Raw genomic sequence first — 16,473 nt, 5'->3', positions numbered from 1 at the left:
TTGGCTCTTCTTGCTAATATTAGTGTGTTCCAAGAGAGCTTACACACTCTATGGAGAAAAATGGAAGAAATGTGGAGAGCTACCCCAGCCAACCCACTCTATGTTTGAAATGTCTAATAACCAACAGGTAGAGAGTAGAAACATGTGGTTGGACACACTGGTTTATAGCTCAGTGGTGAGATATAGCCAGTGATCTGGATAAAGTCACCAAATGTGAGGATGTAGATAGAGGAGAGGATTGTGGGGCTGCACATTTGGATTTGAATAGAGGCTAAGCCTGCCTAGAGAATTTATAAAGGGGTGGCTAGTGGTGTCATGAAATCTGCTAATCCTGCAGGGTCTGCAGTAAAGTCAACAGAGATGGTAACAAATAAAGATTTACTCACCTGGAATTCCCTTTTCGTCCTTCTTTGAATGGCTGACTCTAACTCAAGCCTTTGGCTAAGATAAATACCACTTCCTTCAGCAAGTCTTATTTTACCAGTCCTTGACTATGTACCTTTCTCTCAAGTACTCTGTCTTCTCTAAAATAGCTCTTGTTATTTTTCTGTTGCTTAGTAAGAAAGTATTTCTGGTTTACTATTGGTTTCCCAGAACTTAGACCTGCAAATATCACATAGTAGGTCCTAAGAGTGTTTGCTGGATGACTGAATGAATGAACAAGACCTCTTATATTTCTTTTGCTCTCAAGAGAGTATATAAAACAGTCCTCTCTTCTTACACAGTTTTTGTTGTTGTTTCAAGTAATTATTCCAGATATTCTCTTTGCCTAGGATGATTTGGATTTCCCATTTTCCCATACTTTCTTTCATTTCGTCTCTTTCAGGCAGCCTGCTTTGACTAGTTCTGTGGTAGTCTCAAAGAAAGCCTTGATTTCCAGCTTATAGCACATTTAGGCTTTGCCATTTTACTGTTTTCATGTTACTTTTCACCACATAGGCTGAAAGTGGTAGAGTAGAAATAACCCAAGAATAGGAACTAACACTCACAAGCTTTAGCTTCAGCTCTGCCAATAACCAACTGTATGATGTAGGTGAGTCAGAACTTTGGGTTTGCAATGTTCCTCATCTGTGGAAATCTGTAAAAATGTCTTCACATTTTATTAAAAAGTCTATTGTTTTAAATTTTTCTCATTCATGTCTCAGCACCTGTTGACTCTTCTCTACCATATCCTGCCTACAAAGAACATTTTTTTATTTTTAACTTCATTTTTATTGTTGACACTACTACAGATAGATAGAACATTTTAAAAGTGTTTCAGTTAACATAGTCAAGAAGTAGAATTTATACATTCTTTATAAATTGTAAAACTTTATAAACTTGTAAAACTGGAATTATCTTTGGTAAATCCAAATCCTTATATAATGTACACATTTATAAAAGAATATGTTTAACATTCATCAGGTATTTCTTGATCTATCTCTGTGATAGAATGCTCATTATTTTATATTTTTCTTTTGTTTGTATTTAAGAAAAATTTCCAAAAGTTTAATTTTTATAAATTTTATTAAATGTGTATTAAAAATGCAACACATTTATAATTATTTTATTAGCTTTTCTGTCCTTAAGCATTATAACAACCACCACTGTCTCTAATGCAGTAGTTGACAGCACGTTTGATTTTCTAACTATTTATAAGTTTATTTTCATTAAGTACTTTAACTCCTTCTTCCAAATAATATTTTATATTAAGTAGGGTAAAAACTTTGAAATAATGATGCCACATTAATAAACTACTTATTTTAATGAAATATTTAAAAAATTAGAAAGGATTTGAGTACATTTGATACATTCAACATAATATGGGAGCTTGATAAAATATGAAATGCCAAAAATAAATTCGCCGTACCATTAAAGTTTTTCCAACTAGTTTTTCCTTTTAGCATAAACTTCTTCTTTCTAATAAAGAAATTTTATTCATATTCATTGGTCAATATCCCATGGCAATGATCCATGTGCTAAATATAAGCTTTAATGGTTTGTGATGATGAAATTGTTTCCAGGTTCTACAACCTAAGAAAAGAGGTTTTATGAGAATTATCTAGGGTAATCAATGATTAAGGATTTTAGACTTTGGAAGAGATCTTAGTGTTTACCTTTTTCTTTCTATAGTTCAGGTAGGCAGTGAGATAAGGAGATTGTCTAAAACAACATAGCCATTAGGGTCAGTGACAGAAGTGGAAGCCAGCTCTCTGAAATCCTGTTTCTCTTCTATATTATCTATATGAGATAAGGGGCTTTATAGCAGGAGTCAGCAAACTACAGTTTACAGGCCAGATGTGGCCTGTATCTGTTTTTGCAAGTACAGTCATATGTTGCTTAATGATGGGAATACAATCGAGAAATGCATCGTTAGGCGGTTTTGTCATTGTGTGAACATCATTAAGTGTATTTACACAAACCTATAGAGGGTACAGCCTACTACACACCTGGGTTACATGGTACAGCCTATTGCTCCTAGGCTACAAACCTGTTCAACATGTTACTCTTCTGAATGCTGCAGACAATTGCAACAAAAAGTTAAGTATGTGTGTATCTAAACATGGAAAAGGTAGAGTAAGAATATGGTATAAAAGATGTTAAAAAATGGTACATCTGTATACAGTACTTGCCATGAATGGAGCCTGTAGGAGTGGAAGTTGCTCTCGGTGAGTCAGTGAGTGAGTGGCGAGTGAATGTGAAGGCCTAGGGCATGACTGTACTCTATTGTACACTTTATAAACACTGTGTACTTAGGCTACTCTATGTTTATAAAGAGAAATTTCTTCAATAATAAGCTAACCTCAGCTAACAGTAGCTTTTTTACTTTGTAAACTTTTTAGTTTTTTGAAACTTTTTGACTCTTGTACTAACACAGGTTAAAACACAAACACATGCAACTGTACAAAACATTTTCTTTATATTCATATTCTATAAGCATTTTTCTATTTTAAAAATATTTTATTGGCTGGGCACAGTGCTTCACATCTGTAATCCCAGCATTTTGGGAGGATCAAGCGGGAGGATCACCTGAGGCCAGGAGTTCAAGACCAGCCTGGTCAACATGGTGAAACCTTATCTCAACTAAAAATACAAAAATTAGCCAGGTGTGGTTGCGCACGCCTGTAATCCCAGCTACCTGGGAGGGTGAGGCAGGAGAATCACTGGAACCCGGGAAGTGAAGGCTGCAGTAAGCCCAGATCATGTTACTGGCACTCCAGCCTGGGTGGCAGAGTGAGACTCTGTCTCAAATGTATATATATATATATACATATTTATTTTTTTTTTCACTTTTTAAACTTTCTGTTAAACATGAGACACAAACACACACATTAGCCTAGGGCTACACATGTTCAGGATCATCAGTATCATAGTTTTTCACCTCCACATCTTATCCCACCAGAAGGTCTTCCATGCATAACGCACATAGAGCTATCACCTCCTATGATACCTTTTGAAGGATCGACTTTTAGCAGTTTTACAGTTAACTTTTTTTTCCCTGTGAGTAGAAGAAGTAAACTCTATAATAACAATAAAAATATAGTATAATAAATTCATAAACCATTTACATAGGCATTTATTGTCATCAAGTATTATGTACTGTACATAATTGCGTGTGCTATACTTTTTACAACTGGCAGCACAATGAGTTTGTTTATGTTGATGAAAAGAGTCAAACTCTGTAAAATATTTAAAGAGATTTACTCTGAGTCAAGGATGAGTGACCAATGGCCCATGACACAGCCCTCAGGAGAGCCTGAGAACATGTGCCCAAGGTGTTGAGGGCACAGTTTGACTTTATACATTTTAGAGAGACATGAGACCTCAATCAATATGTGTAAGATGTACATTGGTTTGGTCTGGAAAGGTGGGACAACTAGAAATTGGGGCTTCCAGGTCATAGGTAAATAAGAGACAAAAGTTTGCATTCTTTTAGGTCTTTTTGGGTCCTTAATCAGCCTTTCACTGAATATAAAATTTGCATGTAAGAGGAGAGTAGAGGAATAGTCACTTGTGTCTTAGTCTGACTCAATGAATCTGCATTTTTACATAAACAATAGGGCAGAGGAAGCAATCCAATAATGCAGGTGAGCAGAGATGACTTTGAGTTATGTCTGTCCTTTGTCCTGCCCCTGAGAAGATAAGCTATCAGTTTACATTGCCAGGGTGAAATTCAACAGAACTGTTTCAGGGTGAAGACCTTGAGGCCCACAAGGAATTTCGTGGTGGGCAAATTGTGAGGGAGGTATGTAGCTTAAAAAAAAAAATCTTTGTAGTTATTTTAAAATAAAATGAGAGACAGATTTGCCTGACACCCTCTGGCTTAGTAATTTGGGGGCTCCCAGGTTTATTTTCCTTTCACATTTACACCAATATTAAAACAAACACATGAGTAAAGAATTGTGCTACAATGTTAAGATGGCTACGACTCATTAGGCAACAGGAATTTTTCAGATCTATTATGATCTTATGTAAACACTCATATATGTGGCCTGTTGTTGACTAAAACTTTGTAATGTGGTGCATGACTGTAGTTCAATCACAACACAGCCATGCTCCTTCTTTTCCGTATTCTCTGTGGCTACTTTTGGACTATGACAGAGTTGAGTATTTACAAAAGAGACCATATGGCCCACAAATCTTAAAATATTTACTCTCTTCTCCTTTACAAAAAAAAGTTTGCTAAACTTGGTTTAATAGTTTTTAAAGGCTTTACATTTATTATTTTGTCTTTATCTTCACAACAAACTTATAAAATATATTTGAAATCTGCCTTTTGCTATGTGTCCTCTTGTAGTTTAATAGTTCATTAGAGGAATTCTGCAGGAGAAGATTCAATATGATGAAACTTTTCAGGCCACTCTTCATAAGATTGACTCTGTCCTGTTGTTCAAGGCTACTGATGCTGCTCAAGGAATCAACTGAATCTCCTCCATAGACTGTGAACAAGTAACTTTGACCTGAATTCTTTTTTACCTTTTTATTCTCAGCAAACTATCACAAGAACAAAAAACCAAACACTGCATGTTCTCACTCATAGGTGGGAATTGAACAATGGGAACACTTGGACACAGGAAGGGGAACATCACACATCGAGGCATGTTGTGGGGTGGGGGAAGCGGGGAGGGAAAGCATTAGGAGATATACCTAATGTAAATGACGAGTTAATGGTGCAGCACACCAACATGGCACATGCATACATATGTAACTAACCTGCATATTGTGCACATGTACCCTAGAACTTAAAGTATAATTAAAAAAAAAAAAAAGAATAGATTCACAGGGAGTTTCGAAGGTAGGGCAGAGGGAATCCATGTACCCCTTGCCAGTTTTCCCCAATGGTTATACCTTACATAATTATAGCACAATATCAAAATTAGGAATTTGACATTGGCACAATATGTACACTATGGCTCTATGTCATTTATCACATGTATAGATTCATATTACTGTTTCAGGACATTTCCTTAGTTCAGCTAAAGACTGGGTCCTTGTCTGTCCCATGACCATGAAAATTTAGGCTAGCAAATGGTTTGAAGTGTGATTAAGACAGGGTTTTTTTGGGTGAAAAGGGAAAAGAAGGAGAGAAACAGGGATCTTTTGCAAGGCCAGAGCCCTTGCTTGAATCCCAGTTTCCATGCAGGAAGAGGAGGGGCCAGGCTCCTCCCTGCTGCAAAATGCGTGAACTTCCTGAGGCCCCACCCCAGTGCAGTTAGAATTTTTCCAGGGACCCCCTCCCACCTGGCTGTCTCATTCTCCGCTCTAAAAAAGTATATCTAACTGCCATTAGAATAAGGATAAGGATGGAGACTAATCTTAACTGCTTCCTGCTGACAGGGAAACGGCAGTCAGAGCTTTTGGGGAAATGGCAGTCAGAGCTTCCTCAGAGGCCTATTTAAGGGTTCCCAGCAGAAGGGGCCATCGTCAGAGGCTCCGGTTGCATGACCATTTGAAGTTTGATGGCCTGAAGGCAAGAACAGACAAACCGGGTTATTAGAAAACATGTATCAAAACCAAACAATAGGAAGGGTAAGCTCAAAAAGGCATTTTTTTAAGGGAGTCCCCAGGGTTCAGGATGTATTCAAAAGGGGTACATACTGAAGATTAATAGCTACCCATCTAGAAAGAGGGGAGCAGGCATCCCTGGCTCCCTTTTCTTCCTGGCATATACCTGGGGTACATGAGGGAGAAAAGGAAAAGTGTCCTCTTTTCCTCTTCCATCTTTGCATCTCCAAGTCCCTGTGACCTAGGCAGGTCCCACCATGAGTGCCAAAGCAGCTTGCACACATGAAGCAGGGAAGGCCTAGAGAATAGGAATTATCTGCTCTCACCTATGCCTCTATCACTGCTACTGTCAGTAGCCTTGGAGTGCCCTAGACCTCATTAATGTGGCCTTTATCCATGAAACAGGAAGTTTGGGGTTGGCTTAATCAACAGGAGTCAGCCATGCTCACCTGTGCTGTGCCTTTTAACCTATGTTGTTGTCTGCGTCTGGATCCTTTATATCCAATTTTCTTTCTAGGGCTTTAACCCAAAGCCTGTAATTGAGTCTAGGACAAAAATGTGTCTTGGGGGAAGTTGCATGGACTCCTTATCATAAACCAAATGCTAAGATGAAACTGTGGAACTAAGTCCTCCTCCAACAAGGGTGAGAAAGGATGTCTTATGACACCCCCAGATAACTGGTAGCTGTAGTTATGCTTGCTAGGATTTGGGTGCATGGTGCCTGGCTTTGGTTAGCTCCCTGGGTCTTACTTTCCCAAAAGGAAACCTCTGAGTGATGAGATCCTATTTATTCCCTATTTATTCCATCACCTGGCAAGATTTGCAGGATAATTGCACAGAACTAGAATATTGATCAGGATTTCTGCATTACCCATCCCCTTTTGTTCTTTCTGAGCTCCAGCCAGAGATTGCTGGTTGGTTCACAGGAACAAGCAGGATTAGTCTAAAATGTAGGAGAAAACTTAAAAACAATTAGTTAGTTTAGAATTTAATGACAAATGTATGAGAAGGTTTGGAATATAATTTTACTCTCTCCAGTCCTCATGTTTGTTTAAAAAAAACAAATCATAATGGGACTGAGTTGTTTGAAAAATAGACTTTGGTTTTATACTTGGCCTGATTATTTGCATAAAGTACAGCAAGAATAATCATTTCTACATAGGCCTTTTGGATTGTCTTTGATGGAACTTTGTTCCACAAGGAGTCTCAGATAAGGTATTTTAAAACTGAGCCCAGCCATGGGTTAGTATCCCCAAATACCTGTGAGTGGGGTCATCCTCTCCTCATAAGGTCCCAAGATAAACTTGGAGCTCCTGGACCTGTTAGAAAGTGACATTCATTACTGACCACACATCAGGAACCTTGTGCAGGGACTGCATAGACAAAGTTGTGAGGCCAGTCTCCCCACTGGGATTTTATTGGCTCTGCAAGTCGAGATTGACTCCTTAAAGGGAAGCATACCCTTCCATTCAAAGCCTTGGTGAAATGACCAGTTTTTCCAATTGCGTTCTGTTGCAAAAGAAAGATGGATTCTTATTGCACTGATGCAAACAACTATATTGCTGTAAGTTAAGAATACTCACAGATACTTTCCAAATTCTAAGGGAAGCAGGCAGAGAGAAACAAACATGCTCCAAATTTTGATCTAAGAGTGTATCTTAATAATTAAAGGCCATAAATTGTTTAAAATAAGTTTCTTTGACTCTGAAAAACATAACAAGGATCAGCAATATTTCAAGCAAAAGTCAGAAAGATTTGCTCCATTCAGTTTCCTGAGTTTAGTCCATTTAGTTAACTCTTGTTTTGCTTAATATTCATGAACATTTCAGCTGTTCATGAGTCCTGTATGTTTTCCTTTATTCCAATGTTACAATTTCCAAAGTTATCAGAAGCCTGTATTTTAGAGGACCTGTTAAATTTCTATAGCTTATTACGAACCATCTTTTGAAAAGGATTCAAACAAGACAACAATTGTCTGTGAATAGCAAAATGTCCAGGGTAGTTACAGTTAGCAATAAAATTGACAAAAGAAGTTCGGTCATCTCTGTGGTTTACAACAACTTAACATAACAACCTTAATTATGATTGATAGCATATACTTAGACATTAGAATTCTCATAAATTTTGGAACATATATTAGCCTTATTCACCAAAAATGTAACCTAAAGAAGAATGAACATCATTTTGTCAATCCCATGTATCTAAACACGTCAAATAATCCTGTTTACCTCTCTTTTCTGGACATTCCAGGGGTCCTCTGAAGTATCTGATGTCAGGCGTCAGGAAAGACAATTTTGAAACTGGGGTTTGATTTGGGAAGCCTGTTAAATATGTTTAAAGCACTTGATATTATGAAACAGAATTCCAGATTACCGTAAGTCATTTATTTTGCCAAAATGATGACTCAGAAGTCTTAAAGAAGCAAAATTCTTTTATAACCCTTTTGAATTTTGTTAATATGTTTGCAGAGAGAACCTCTTCTGCAAGATTAATTTCCACAGTTCTTCCACCGCTTGTTTGAAACTTTGGCTTTTCCTATCTAACTCAAAACAATCCTTTAACACTAGGCAAAAATTTATATTTCCATGCCTTCTTATAACCTTTTACTAAAAAACACATTTTACCGTTCTTACGTATCTTGCATGTAAATCTATTTCCAGTAGTTTCAATTACATGTTATAATGGTAACTCTTAGCAATTTTTAGCTTTAATGCAAAACCTGGTAAGTTGTTTTAATTGTGTGCTAAGTGCAGCCAAGGTTTCCCTTCTTAATTAAGGGTATGGTTAGTTCCATATGTCCCCAGGCCTTGCAGTTGTGAAGCCCATAAGTCAAATAGTTCTCAAATCCCAAAAAGCAGTTTGTAACCTCAAAACATTTAGCAAATCTCGCAACAGAACTGCATAGTTTAGTTCACCTATTTACATTTTAATGGCACATGCATTTTACCAACAAGATTGAAGACTGCTTTTATTTCTGAAAAGAAAGGTACCACAGCTTTTATCTTCCCTTTAAAAAATATTAGATGCAAGCAGTTGTCTTTCTTTAGGCCAAATTAACTAGAGCTCTTTTACAGACATTACACACAACATGCACAGACAGGCACAAGAAAACCCAGCTGCTGGGTGGAGCCCTTTAAGAGACAGGGGTAGGAAAACATGCAGACATCAAACCATAAAGAAAGTTATTCCCTAAGATAGGCTTGCTGAACAAAGCCTTGCCACCAGAGTTACAAGTCATGCCCTCAGGATGTAAAACAAGATAGAAGCTTGATTTTACAACCAAAACTTTGCAGAGAATACAAACAGTGATAGTTGGGGTGCTATCACCATAGCAATAGTCCATAGACTATTTTATTTATCTCTGCTCTGATTTTTACTTTTTCCTTCCTTCTAATAACTTTGGGCTTAGTTTGATCTTATTCTAGCTCCTTGAGGTGTAGCATTAGGTTATTTATTCGTGATCTTTTTATATAATATTTCCTTATGTAGGCCTTTGTTACTATAAACTTCCATCTTAGAACTGTTTTTACTGTATCTCATAAGTTTTAGTATGTTGTGTTTCCATTTGTTTTGGCTCAATTTTTTTTAAAATTATTCCTCTAGTTTCTTCTTTGCTGCCTTTATTTTTTGAGGTGTGTGGTGTTTAATTTCCACATATTTGTGAATGTTTCAGTTTTTTTTCTTATTTGTTGATTTCTAGTTTTGTACCATCATAGTCAGAAAAGACATTTGGTATGATTTCAATCTTCTTAAATATCAAGATTAACAATCTTCAAGATTTGTTTTTTTGCCAACACATAATCTATCCTGGAGAATGTTTCATGTGTACTTGAATGTGTATTCTGCTGCTATGAATAGATTTTTTATATGTCTGTCAGGTTCATTTAGTCTAAAGTGTAGTTTGAGACCAATATGTCCTTTTAGAATTCCTCTCTGGATAAGCTACATTGTTGAAAGTGGGGTATCGAAGTACTCTACAATTGTTGTATTTCTGTCTCTTTCTCCCTTCAGATATGTTAATATTTACTTTATATATTTAGGGGCTTTAATGTTAGGGGCATAGTATATTTACAGTTGTTTTATCCTCTTGATGAATTGACCAGTTTATCATTACATAATGACTTTTTGTCTCTTCTTAGTTTTTGAGTTAAAGTCTATTTGTTTAAGTATAGCTACCCTTGTTCTCTTTTAAGTTTCCAGTTGCATGGAATATCTTTTTTCCATTTCCTTTCAGGCTATGTGTGTCCTTACAGGTGAAGTGAGTCTCTGGTAGGCAGCATGTAGTTTGGTCTTGTGCTTGTATCCATTTAGCCACTCCATATTTTTTGATTGGATAATTTGATCCATTTACATTTAAAGTAATTATTGATAAATACAGACTTATTATTGCCATTCTATTGTTTTCTTGCTGTTTTATAGATCCCTTCTTCCTTTCTTGCTGTCTTCCTTTGTGATTTGATGATTTTCTGTAGTGTTTTGCTTTGATTCCTTTCTCTTTATCTTTTGAGTAATCTATTACAGATTTTTTTCTTTGTGGTTACCTTGAGTTTTATAAAACATAGTTTTAACAGTTTGATTTAAGATGATAACTTTATTCACATATAAAACTCTATACTTTTACTGTCCCCACATTTTAGGTTTCTGTTGTACAATTTACATCTTTTTACTGTGTGTATCATTAACAAATTATTGTAGTTATAGTTATTTTTAATGTTTTCATTTCTCACTGAGTTTTATACTTTTATATGTTTTCATGTTACTGATTAACATGCTTTCAATTAAGCTTAAAATTTTTCCTTTAGCGTTTTTGAGAGGTGAAGCCCGCTGGGCTTCTTGGTCAGATGGGGACTTGGAGAACTTTTTTGTCTAGCTAAAGGATTGTAAATGCACCAATCAACACTCTGTAAAAATGCACCTATCAGCACTCTGTAAAATGGACCAATCAGCAGGATGTGGGCGGGGCCAACTAAGGGAATAAAAGCTGGCCACCCAAGCCAGCAGTGGCAACCTGCTTGGGTCCCCTTCCATACTGTGGAAGCTTTGTTATTTCACTCTTCACAATAAATCTTGCTGCTGCTCACTCTTTGCGTCCGCACTACCTTTATGAGCTGTAACATTCACTGTGAAGGTCTGTGGCTTCACTCCTGAAGTCAGACCGTGAACCCACCGGGAGGAAAAAACAACTCCAGAAGCGCCACCTTTAAGAGCTGTAACACTCACTGCGAAGGTCTGCGGCTTCACTCTTGAAGTCAGCGAGACCACAAACCCACTGGAAGGAAGAAACTCTGGACACATCTGAACATCTGAAGGAACAAACTCTGGACACACCATCTTTAAGAACTGTAACACTCACCGCAAGGGTCCACAGCTTCATTCTTGAAGTCAGTGAGACTGAGAACCCACTGGAAGGAATAAATTCTGGACACATTTTTGTATGGCAGTTCTAGTGGTGTTGAACTCCCTAATCTTTTGTTTGTCTGGGAAAGTCTTTATCTCCTCTCATTTCTGAAGGACAACCTTGCTGGATAAAGTAGTCTTGTTTGGTAGTTCTTTTTATTTTTCTTTTAGTACTTTGACTGTAACATCCCATTATCTTTTAATGTTGTTCTCAATGTATGTAGAGGAAATATATAAGACAATTATTTTATAAATATTAAAGAGGGTAAGGAGTAAAGAGTATAAAAGGTAAAGGGGATAATTTTTAATACTTTACTCAAACTGATAAAATATTGACATCATAGACTGTGATAAGTTTTGTATATATAAATTAATACCTAGAGTAACTACTAAAAAAGCTACAAAAGGATATTCACCTAAATATACATTAAATAAATCAAATGGGAATATAAAAATTATCAATCTATGAAAAGCAGGAAAAAAGAAATATAAAACAGAGATAAACAGAAAACAAAAAATAAGATGTCAGCCTTAAAATATGAAGTTTTACATTAAAATCAAGTGGTCTAAATATGCCAATTAGAAAAAAGAGATGAGGACAGTAAGATAGCAGAATAGGTGCTTTCTATGGTCATCCCCCTCACCTATAGAAGGATTGATTTTGACTGCTATCCATGAAAGAGAGTGTCCTTGTGGGAGTCTAAGAGTCTAGTGGAGAAGTTCCAGCACTGTGTTGGTGTGGAGGAAAAGTTAAATATTACATTTGAACTCAACTGAACATGGACACAAACAATGGTCACCAAGTCCCAGAATGAGTTGTATGAGCCCCTTGAGACATTGATCCAGCATTGTTTCAGACAAATCTCTATTTCAATCTATTCCTATATGTTAGTTATTGAAAAACAACAGACAATTGCAAAACAAGTTGACCTTTTTGTGTTCCTTGAGCCCAGTCGTGAAGGGCCCTCATGACTGGGCCTCATGCCAAACAACTCGTTACAAAAAGAGCTAAGTTGCCAGACTGCACTGAAGCTTCATGAGACCTCTACTTGTCTGTGCATGGACCAGTGGCCGACTCTGGACCCTAGGCTGTTGCTTCCCATTCTGGTGGTGAATCCTCCATAGTCTGGTGAGTGCCGTGTCCAACTCTGGAGCCCAGGCCATTGCTTCCCAGTCTGGTGGTGAATCCTCCATAGCCTGGTGAGTGTGGTGTCCACCTTTGGAGCCCAGGCTGCTGCTCCCCAGTCTGATGATGAATCCTCCATAGTCTGGTGAATGTAAATATGTGTATATATATTTTCCCTTCTCCCCTTCCCATTGCAATTTGCTCATTATATAATTTCCTTATTATATCATTTGCTTATTATATCTGCATTGCCATTTACATGGGATAAAGCTTGTTTACCCTTAAAGGTATTGTGTGTGTGCCTTTTCTTCTCCCCTCGCATGTCTCCTGCACAGAACAGTGGGAGCCAAAAGTTTGAGAATAGATACATGAAGAGGGCAAAGCACCCCCACTTCAAGGCAGCACAGCTAACTGCCATGGCTGGGGGAGAGAACCCCCTTAGTTGGTTATTTATTTATGAAAGAATGTGAGAGTGTAGTGAGTAAGTGCCCAGCTACCTCAGCAGGGTGAGATGCTGACCAAGAAGTTCACTTCTTTCTCACCCCACGCAGAATACTGAGGTGATTGTCAGGGCTGAGTGCGGAGGAGAGTCTGGCAGCAGGGAAGAAAAGCCCTGGACCTAACTACTTTGCTCCTCAGACAATCAGGAAGCCTACCCACAAGATATATAGGACCCCTTGCCTCTGAATGCACCCCCAACTGGCTCATCGTCATCTCAAGTGCCCTGTGAGCCTCATTTTACCTCTCCTGTTGGCTCCACAAATGTAACCAGATGCCCAGTGCAAGTTTCTAACTGACAGTCTATTTGACTCCGTGGGATTGGAAGAAGACACACAAAGTCAAGCATTTCAGAGTATTGAACCTAGAGAAAGCAAATGGGATGCTCTCAGCACCTGACCTGGCTTAGTGGATTGAAAAGGCATGTAATCCCCAGACTTCTCCTATGACTCCCCTTCCCACAGATGGAACAAGAGGTTTGGAGCTGGCATAGCCATAGAAAAGATCTGAGAAATCCTTAGAATACCAGCTGGACTGATTAGTGAAGTATTTCTATCCCAAAGCCACTCAGTAAAGACTGGAGGATGTTTTTGCACCCATCTTTATTCTCAGTCTTCCTAACAGAATTACAGTGAACATCAGTCATCCAAAATTTTTCTATATTTAAGAAAAGATCTGACAAATTAATTTAATCTAAGATATGAATGACTAAATCTGACTTAATATGCTGCATATCCCAGGCTTATATTTATTTTACCAGATAAGATTTCTAAAGCCAAATCAACTAGTCTCAAGTGCTTGAATTTAGTGCGGTCATGGCAGGTCTTATGATCAAAGGGATTTTCTTTTAGTGACCTAAGTCAGTTTCCATTTTGGTAATACTTGAATGTAAAGTAGTTTTGCAATATAAGACAGATTATTAGTTTTATGATCAAATCTATATCCTTTATATATGTCTTCAAACTGGGAATTTTTTTTCTAGGAGTACCATAACATCATTTTTTAAACATTGTCATTTTTGTTGGTCAAATATTCTAACTAATATTACTGCAGAATGATTATAAATCATCAGTTTTAATGAATATTTTTGACTCATGGAAAATGACACTACTGCATTTTACTGCCTATTAAATAGACATATTAGCTGAACATTAGCAACTTTCCTCTCTTACTTGCTTTTCTAAAGACTTAGAAATGTCTGGGCTAAGATAAGGGTTTATGAAGACAAAGATTTTATCATGCAGGTGAAGCCTCCACGTAGCAGGCTTCGGAAAGAATAGATTGTAAATATTTCTTATCAGACTTAAAGAATCTCTTCTATCAGTAATTCCAAAAGGAGGAAGGTATAATGAGGCACGTCTGACATCCCCCTTACCATCATGTCCTGAACTAGTTATTCAGGTTAGTTTTAGAATGCCTTTGCCAAAAGGAGGAATCTAGTCAGATGCTTGGAGAGGACTAGAATTTTATTTTTGGTTTACAATTCAGAGAACTGACTCATTATCTTGCAAGGTTCAGGGGACAGTGATGGTATCTGACATTCTGTCTAGCTGTGTGACTGCTTTTGTGACTCAATTGTTGTTTATGTCTGGCTTTTATCCCAGTACTCTTCCCAGGGCAGGGAGAAGACCAAGTGGCCTATCACATGGGGAATAATAATGTGAGGGAGCATATTGAAGGACATTAATCATAACTATACATTCATAGATGCAATATTTTGTAAATTTTTAATCTCTTCCAATCCTATGAAAAAGCCATTAATATTATAGAATCCATTGTATTGATGAAGAAACAGACCCAGAGGAATGAAAAGATTTTGATAGAGAAAGTGGAAGATCTGAATCTCAAACTCAGGTCTTATGGACTCCAAATACTCAGCTTATCTGACACCACTGATTCTTTAAACATACATTGCACTAATTCCCAAAACACATAATGCAACAGACATTAGGTTCCATTGTTGTTGTTAGCTTTTTAAATCTCTAGCATTATTTAGTTGTCCCTATTTTATTTACAGTCTCCCAAACCTGGGTATAAAAATCAGGCTTGCTATTTGTTTATTTTTCTCCTCAAAGCACCTGGCATGGTCCCTTATAATGAAATGTTTGCTCAAAAAATATTTATTGAGTGATAGTTAATGTATTAGGTCATTGGTATCAATTGCTATTTAGCAGAGATCAAATATATGCATTTTGGCAGGTAAGAAAGCTATGAACCTGGAACAAGAATCATGGAGAGAAGCAATATACAATTTTGTGAATTATGAATTTAAGTTCATAAAGGGAACTGGGATTGGGACCCTGTGGGAAGCCCTGAAGAAGAAAGACCAGGAAAATTGGTAAGAGGTGGGAATAATGTATTTATGATATGTTAGCCCCTGGCCAATAGACTTTAGGCATAGAGAAGAACTTTAGGGCAGCTGAAGGACAAAGTCCCTTTGAAGAGCTTCTCATTTATGCAGATGATCATTTCCTCCCATCAACACTCTTTGCTGACAAAAACTTTGGCTTAGGTGATGTCGCTCCAATTTTACCAGGAATACTTTCCTCTCCCTCCTTTCATCTTCTCTTCCCTTCCATATTTTTCTCTCAAAAATAGAAATAACTATAATACGTAATACATATCTAATTATGAAAGTAACATATACTCAGAAATTACTAAAAAGAAAGAAAAATTTAAAAATTAAAGAAGAAAATAAAACAATCTCCAAAATGAACTTCCAGAAATAACCACCATTCAAATTATATGGCATGTCAGATTTTTTATAGGTATATAAATATTCAAGGATAGAATTTAATACTATTTTATCTACCTCTATTTTAACTCATCAGCATTACTTCTAAAACTGCAAAAAAAAAAATCATTACATGCTGCAGCCCCTATTTAAACCAATTCCCTATTGCCGAACATTAAAGTTTTTATAATAAACATCTCCAAAGAAATCTTTGTCGATTTCTATGATTATTTTTCAATAGGTACATTTATAAAAATGAAAATTTGGGGTCAAAATATAGGAAAATTTTGAAAGCTTTTCAAACAGACTTTTCAGTTTCCTTGAGGAGTCTGCTAACAGGAGTGTCCTCGTACTCTCTTCAATGCAAGATATTATCACACTTTCTAATCTTTGCAAGTACAAGTCCAAAAATTGTTTAATTTATATTTATGTAATTACTAGTGAAATTGATTATTTTGAAAATACAAATGAGACATATTTTATATTTTTATTTTTTCTTGTGAAAATTTTCAACTCATATTCCTGCTGTAGCATTATTTTTTTGCTGATTTTTATAACTATCTATCTATCTATACATATTTATGGCTGGATAATGTTTAAGATATACGCTTTATTCTTTTTCTTCTTGCATACTCTTGTCATTGTCCCCTTATTGTGTCCTTTTCCTATTTAAGCATTATGTCAGGGAAGATATAAGATGTAGAAAGAAGCAACCAGCAAAAAATTCTGATTT

General features: G+C 36.7%; 1 long non-coding RNA gene across 1 annotated transcript; it reads right to left on the bottom strand.

The window, feature by feature from the left end:
• Positions 1 to 3,528: 3,528 nt before the first annotated feature.
• LOC134740172 (uncharacterized) lies at positions 3,529 to 8,351 on the bottom strand. The gene is made up of 2 exons (XR_010127447.1): positions 8,214 to 8,351; positions 3,529 to 7,304 (listed from the first exon to the last, which is right to left on the bottom strand). It is a non-coding gene; the product is annotated as an uncharacterized LOC134740172 (long non-coding RNA).
• Positions 8,352 to 16,473: the final 8,122 nt, after the last annotated feature.

This window comes from Pongo pygmaeus, chromosome 8 (assembly GCF_028885625.2).
Source record: "Pongo pygmaeus isolate AG05252 chromosome 8, NHGRI_mPonPyg2-v2.0_pri, whole genome shotgun sequence".
NCBI lineage: Eukaryota > Metazoa > Chordata > Mammalia > Primates > Hominidae > Pongo > Pongo pygmaeus.
The sequence above is the reverse complement of the archived record's forward strand: the minus strand, read 5'-3'. Positions and strand labels throughout refer to the sequence as shown.